Genomic DNA, 7,291 nt, shown 5'->3' on the forward strand with positions numbered 1-7,291 from the left:
GTTACTTGTATTTGTGCCTCATCAACCAATGAGAAGATGTCATATATATTCATTTCCCCTGGTCTGATCTGAGAAGTAGATTCTTACTCTCCACTAGAGAATGTAAAATAATGGGAACATTGACTGGGGTATTTATCAAAGGATTTATGTGTTTTTTTTCACGTAACTTTGGCGCAATACTTTGGCGCAGTGTCTTTTTGCGCCAAAGTTTGGCGCATCTTCTCCCCTGTCATTTTTACAACTTTCTCAAAATCACACGGTCCTGTGTGTGATTTCAACTTTAGTCAGTAATTCATCATTTTGCGCCAATCGATCTTTGGAGCAATTTTGTTGCAAATCCCGTTTTTTGGGCGCAAATTTTGCACATGGAAAACACACTTAGCAATGTCAGAAAATGTAAAGGCGTCAAAATACATTAAAACATTTTTTTTTGTGAAAGCAGCGACGCTTCCAGGGCTGCGCAATACTATCCTGCGACATAGTCGTCTCTGAGGAACCTTCACCCTCCGTTGAGCCGGCATTGGACATGGCCACACAGGTTCAGGAAAGGTAAGTACTAAAGCAGTGGTCTCCAGCCTGCGGACCTCCAGATGTAGCAAAACTTCAACTCCCAGCATGCCCGGACAGCCAACGGCTGTCCGGGCATGCTGGGAATTGTAGTTTTGCAACATCTGGAGGTCCGCAGGTTGAAGACCACTGCACTAAAGTAACAAAAAAAACTACCCAAGTTGAAAATAAAATCCATTTCACATGGTGGCTATAAACCCCACAAAAGAAAATAACTCAGTCGCTTGCTGATATACTGCAGGAGGGACCCCGAAATGGCTGCTCTACCGGGTAAAATACGCGTCCATGTGGCGGTAAGTTCTGTGTAAAAGGCGCTGTGAACAGCTGATTTCAACATTTGAGCCAAAATTACTAACAACTTGCACCAAATGATACATTTGGTGCACGTTCACGAAAAAACCAAAGTGAAAAAAAAAGGGTAAAAAGAAACTGTCAACAGGCAAAATTGATAAATACCCCCCATGGACTGGGGTATACAGAGGCGTAACTTGTAGCTTGTAGCTAGGCGCCAATGCAAAATCTGCACCAAGGCCCCATGTGCTGGTCTCTTATGGGGCAGATGTGCTTTGGGGCCCCCTTAGGCACCAAGGCCCTGATGCAACTGCTACATCTGTACCCTCTATAGTTATGTCCCTGGGGATACATGTTGTTTCAGACATAGTAAATAGTGTTGAGCGGCATAGGCCATATTCGAATTCGCGAATATTCACGAATATATGGACGAATATTCGTCATATATTCACAAAATTCGCATATTGGTAATATTCTCGTTTTATTTTTGCATATGCGAAAATTTGCGTATCCGAAAATTAACATATGCGAAAACTAGCATATGCAAAAATTAGCATAAGCGAAAATTTGCATATGCGAAAATTCGCACGCCAGTCTCACACAGTAGTATTAGAGCCTTCTTTACACCACACAAGCTGGAAGAAGAGAGGGGTGATCACTGTGATGTGTACTGTGAAAATAAATAAATAAATAACGAATATTCGTAATTACGAATATATAATGCTATATTCGCGAATATTCGCAAATTCGCGAGCAACACTAATAGTAAAGGGGTGGAAAAAAATTGCAAAGGAAGCAATGATTACACAGCATCCTTGTGTCCAGCACTATTCATATATATATATATATATATATATATATATATATATATATATATATTCAAATATTATTCTCTTGAATTTGGGGCATTTTTTTGTAGTCATCACAATGGTTTATTTAGCACAAAAACAATGCATTTCTGGCATGGATCAGGCCATTCGTCAGGTAAGGTGCATTGAAAACAATAGGACTCTGCTACAACAGAATTTTTTTGCTGGATTCCGCTTGGAAATTGAGACGTGGGAACATGGCCTTACTCTTGGCCAAAAGTGCTAATTTTCTTGCTGTCATTCTACAGGAATTGTATATTGTCTTGTATATTGAGGTGATTGGGGCTTATCTACACTATCAAGAACAACTGGACAAGACTGGTGCTGTTTCTAGTCCTTTACACGAAAATGATCTGCTGCTGGTTACCCACAGTTGAATTTCCCCAAGCAGATTAAATGGATACCCCATGAAGTCAATAGAGAAACCTTGCATTATATCTGCATTGTATTCAAAACAAAAATTAACATGTTGCAGATGTAAAGTCTGTACACCGGTTAATTTCCACATTGATTTTTTTTGCAAATTTTTCTTCCACATTCTTGCTATTGTACATGCACATTTTCCGCGCACAAATTCTGTGCAGAAAATCCACAGTAAATCGTCCACTAAGGCTACGGAATTTTCGACTGCCATTCAGCTTAGGAATTTGAGTCAGAAATTTCAGTGCAGCAGAACCCCATTGTAATTCCCACTGTCAATGGAATTACGCTGAACAATGCACACTACGAAATCACAGAGGTGGACGTTCTGCTATGGGGATGGCAATGTCCTTGCTGTCCTAGTGCTGACTTGGAAGACGAATGTCTGATTGGTTGATTGGTTGAAGGCCATGGAGGACAGTGTTTGAGTAGTTTAGCTGGGGTATGAGAACAATGCGCACAAGTATGTCAGGCACCTACTTTGTCAGTCCTTTCCTTGCAAACAAACAGCCTACGCAAAGTCTACATCTGCCATTTTGGCATGTGTCTCATTTCCCGTGGTTGCACCTTGAGGCCTAGTTTAATAGGAGTGGTTGCACTAGGGTGTAACAACAGCTCGTACTGTCGCTGCCAGGCAGGAACTGTCACATACACTTGCTTAGGAAGGAAACAGAATATTAGTCATTCTTTATTCTCCTTGGGCTGGATGATTTCCTAATTTTTATATTGTTTTTAAAGGGTATCTCCAAATTCTATTTATACGCAGATGCAGTCATTGTCAATATATAGATATAGCATCAGCAACTTTTTATTTCTTGCACTCCACATGAACACATTACCTTAAAGGACCTACATTACAGTTCAGAAATGTACTATATGGTTTCTAATATTAAATAAGTCAGTACTAAGAAAATTAAAAAGAAGATGTCATCTTTATTTGCTGAGAGTTGCAGACACCGATAGCTGCTATAAAAGCAAACTGTACCTTTCCTGGAGATGATGCAGGTTTCCAAACTTAAAAAAATTGCTATTTTATTTTTCAGCCAAGTGTCAAAGGGGAGGGGGGGGGGGTGGAGCTGCTCAAGTGCCATAGCCTTGAAAGGTCCAGGAAAGGTCCAGTTTGCTTATACAGTATACCCTAACAGCTATGCAACATGTCTACAGCTCTTACCAGCAAACACAGCTGGTTAACCCCTTTTAAGGCTGTGTTCACTTGTTTCAGATGTATTGCAGTACTATTGTGGTTCTGTGGTGCTATTCTGTGGTTTAATGCCAACATTTTTGAAAATCAAGTTAAAACTACAATGGTTCCACAGTGCATCTGCAACATGTGAAAACAGCTAAATGTTTCATTTTCCATCACTATACTTAAAACAATTACTAAAATCTTGTAGTTTTTCACTCTGGACACAAAGCATAGCGATACTTTCTATTCTGTATAGATCACAGCAGTCAGCTTATCATTATAACACTCGATATCATGACAGGCAATACCAGTATATAGTTGACACACGATCCACTATTCACAATAGGTTATGGTCAGACCTCACCTCCTTCCCCTCCCTTCCCAATGACCTTTGTGCAGGTCACAGAGCATGCCTACAGTAACCAAATCTTTAAATGATACTAACAGCTGTTTCAGCAAGATGGCTGTCCCCATAATTATCCCCTTAATGACCATGTACATATATTTATGTCCGTGGCCGGCTCCAGACCTGTGAAACACGCTCAGAAGCTCAGCATGCTCCGTATCTGCAATCGGGACCTGCAGCCAATACCAGACATCGCCAATCGGGCTGATATCCAGTATTAACCCTTTAGATGCCACGATCAAAGTTGATCGCGGCATCTAAAATGGGAGAAATTCATGCCGGCTAGTTTAGCGGAGCTGTTCGGGACCGCTACGGTGAAGTTGCGGCGTCACGAACAGCTGAGTGGACAGCGGGAGGCTCCCTACCTGGCTCCACGCTGTCCAATCGGTGTTTGATTGCTCCAAGCCTGAGATTCAGGCTTGAGCAATCAAGCACAGATATCACTGATCAATGCTATGCTATGGCATAGCACTGATCAGTGCCTGCAATCAGTGTAATGCATGTTATAGCCCCCTATATGCAAAAAAAAAAAGAGTTAATCAATTTGATTTAACTCCTTCCCTAATAAAAGTTTGGTTCACCCCCTTTTTCCATCAAAAAACTGTGTAAAAATGAATAAAAATAAATAAATTTTCGTGCATGTAGTTATGATTTTTTCCAGAAGTATGACAAAATCAAACCTATATAAGTAGGGTATCATTTTAATTGCATGGACCTACAGAATAAAGATAAGGTGTCATTTTTACTGAAAAATGCACTGCGTAGAAACAGAAGCTTCCAAAAATGACAAAATGGCATTTTTTCTTCAACTTTGTCGCACCATGATTTTTTTTTGCCGTTTCGCTGTACATTTTGGGTAAAATGACTGATGTAATTACAAAGTAGAATTGGTGGCACAAAAGAAAATATGGATTTTTAGGTGCAAAATTTAAAGGGTTATGGTTTTTAACCTCTTAAGGACACAGGATGTACCTGCACGCTCTGCTCCCGGTCTCAGTATAAAACGCGGGGTAACCCCGCATCATACCGGTTCATTTCCGGAGGCTAATGACAGCCAGGACCCTGGGCTAATAGCGTGCGGCATCAATCGTTGTGCCGCGCTCTATTAACCCTTTAGACGCATCGAAATTGATCGCCGCGTCTAAAATGAAAGTAAAAGCTTCCCGGCAGCTCAGTCAGGCTGATCGGGACCATTGTGGTGAAATGTCCCAATCAGCTGGAACACAAGCGGAGGTCCCCTCACCTACTTCCGTCTCTTCCGATCGGCGATTGATTGCTCCAAGCCTGAGATCCAGGCTTGAGCAATCGACCGCTGATTACACTGATCTTTGCCATGTCAATGATCAGTGTATGAGATCGGTATGTGCAGTGAAATAGCCACCAGGGGGGGCTATAACACTGCAAAAAAAAAAAAAAGTGTAAAAAAAAAAAGTTTATAAAAATCATTTAACCCCTTCCCTAATACAAGTAAGAATCACCCCCCTTTTCCCATAAAAAAAAACAAAAAACCTGTGTAAATAAAAATAAACAAATGTGGTGTTGCTCCGTGTGGAAATGTCTGAACTATAAAAATATATTGTTAATTAAACCGCACGGTCAACGGCATATGCGCAAAAAAAATTCCAAAGTCCACAATAGCTTATTTTTGGTTACTTTTTATATCATGAAAAAATGAATAAAAAGTGATAAAAAAGTTTGATCAATATACAAATGGTGCTGATCATGGCGCAAAAAATAAGCCCTCATACTGGCCAGTATGCGGAAAAATAAAAAAGTTATATGGGTCAGAAGATGACAATTTTAAACATATACATTTTCCTGCATGTACCGTATTTATCGGGGTATACCACGCACCGGCCTATAACACGCACCCTCATTTTACCAAGGATATTTGGGTAAAAAAAGTTTTTTACCCAAATATCCATGGTAAAATGAGGGTGCGTGTGTGCGCGTGTATACCCCGATATACCCCCAGGAAAGGCAGGGGGAGAGAGGCCGTCGCTGCCCGCTTCTCTCCCCTGCCTTCCCTGGGGTCTAGAGCGCTGCTGCCGGCCCTTCTCTCCCCCTTGCTATCGGCGCCGCTGCCCGTTCTGTCCCCCTGACTATCGGTGCCGACGCCCCATTGCCGGCGCCGATAGCCAGGGGGAGAGAAGCGGCGCCGACAGCCAGGGGGAGAGAAGGGGCAACGGCACCCATTGCCGGCGCCGCTGCCCCGTTGCCTCCCCCCATCCCCGGTGGCATAATTACTTGGGTCGGGTCCGCGCTGCTGCAGGCTTCCGGCGCGCGTCCCCTGCGTCGTTGCTATGCGCTGCACGGCGCGGCGCATGATGTCAGTGCGCCGCGCCGTGCATAGCAACGACGCAGGGGACGCACGCCGGAGGCCTGCAGCAGCGCGGACCTGACCCAGGTAATTATGCCACCGGGGATGGGGGGAGGCAACGGGGCAGCGGCGCCGGCAATGGGTGTCGCTGCCCCTTCTCTCCCCCTGGCTGTCGGCGCCGCTTCTCTCCCCCTGGCTATCGGCGCCGGCAATGGGGTGCCGGCACCGATAGTCAGGGGGACAGAACGGGCAGCGGCGCCGATAGCCAGGGGGAGAGAAGGGCCGGCAGCAGGGCTCTAGACCCCAGGGAAGGCAGGGGGAGAGAAGCGGGCAGCGACGGCCTCTCTCCCCCTGCCTTTCCTGGGGGTGTATCGGCGTATAACACGCACATAGACTTTAGGCTAAAAATTTTAGCCTAAAAAGTGCGTGTTATACGCCGATAAATACGGTACTTATGATTTTTTTTTAGAAGTACGACAAAATCAAACCTATATAAGTAGGGTATCATTTTAACCGTAGGGACCTACAGAATAAAGATAAGATGTATTTTTTACCGAAAAATACACTGTGCAGAAACGGAAGCCCCCAAAAGTTACAAAATGGCATTTTTTCTTCAATTCTGTCGCACAAGGAATTTTGTTTCCGCTTCGCCATGGATATTTTGGTAAAATGACTAAGGTTACTGCAAAGTAGAATTGGTAGCGCAAAAAATAAGCCATAATATGGAATTTTAGGTGCAAAATTGAAAGAGTTATGATTTTTAGAAGGTGAAAAAGAGGAAAAAATGAAAATGTAAAAACGGAAAAAGCCTGCGTCCTTAAGGGGTTAAAAGGTAAGGAGGAAAAAATGAAAGCGGAAAAATGCTTGGTCCTTAAGGGGTTAAGTACAGAAAAATCTTAAATCTGAAAAAAAAATGAATAAGTATCAGTATCTGGTTTTAATTAGTAAAAAAAAAAAACTATAATGTTTAATACATAGAGACAAATTGACATAAAGTAATCCACAGTATGTCATGAGAAAATCCCTTTCCAGAGTCTAGAAATCATTAATATGGATGTAAATAGAACATTTATATTTATTATGTTTGATGTTTCTACAACTACTTGATTTTTAGTATTTTTCAATATTTTGCCAAACCTCTGATCTATAATTTAGCAATGAGAACATTGTACTATCGACCATACAGCCAAGAAGAAAGTATGTCTTACATAAAAAGATTATTTAACGCAATA

Source organism: Hyla sarda, chromosome 6, assembly GCF_029499605.1.
Source record: "Hyla sarda isolate aHylSar1 chromosome 6, aHylSar1.hap1, whole genome shotgun sequence".
Taxonomy (NCBI): domain Eukaryota; kingdom Metazoa; phylum Chordata; class Amphibia; order Anura; family Hylidae; genus Hyla; species Hyla sarda.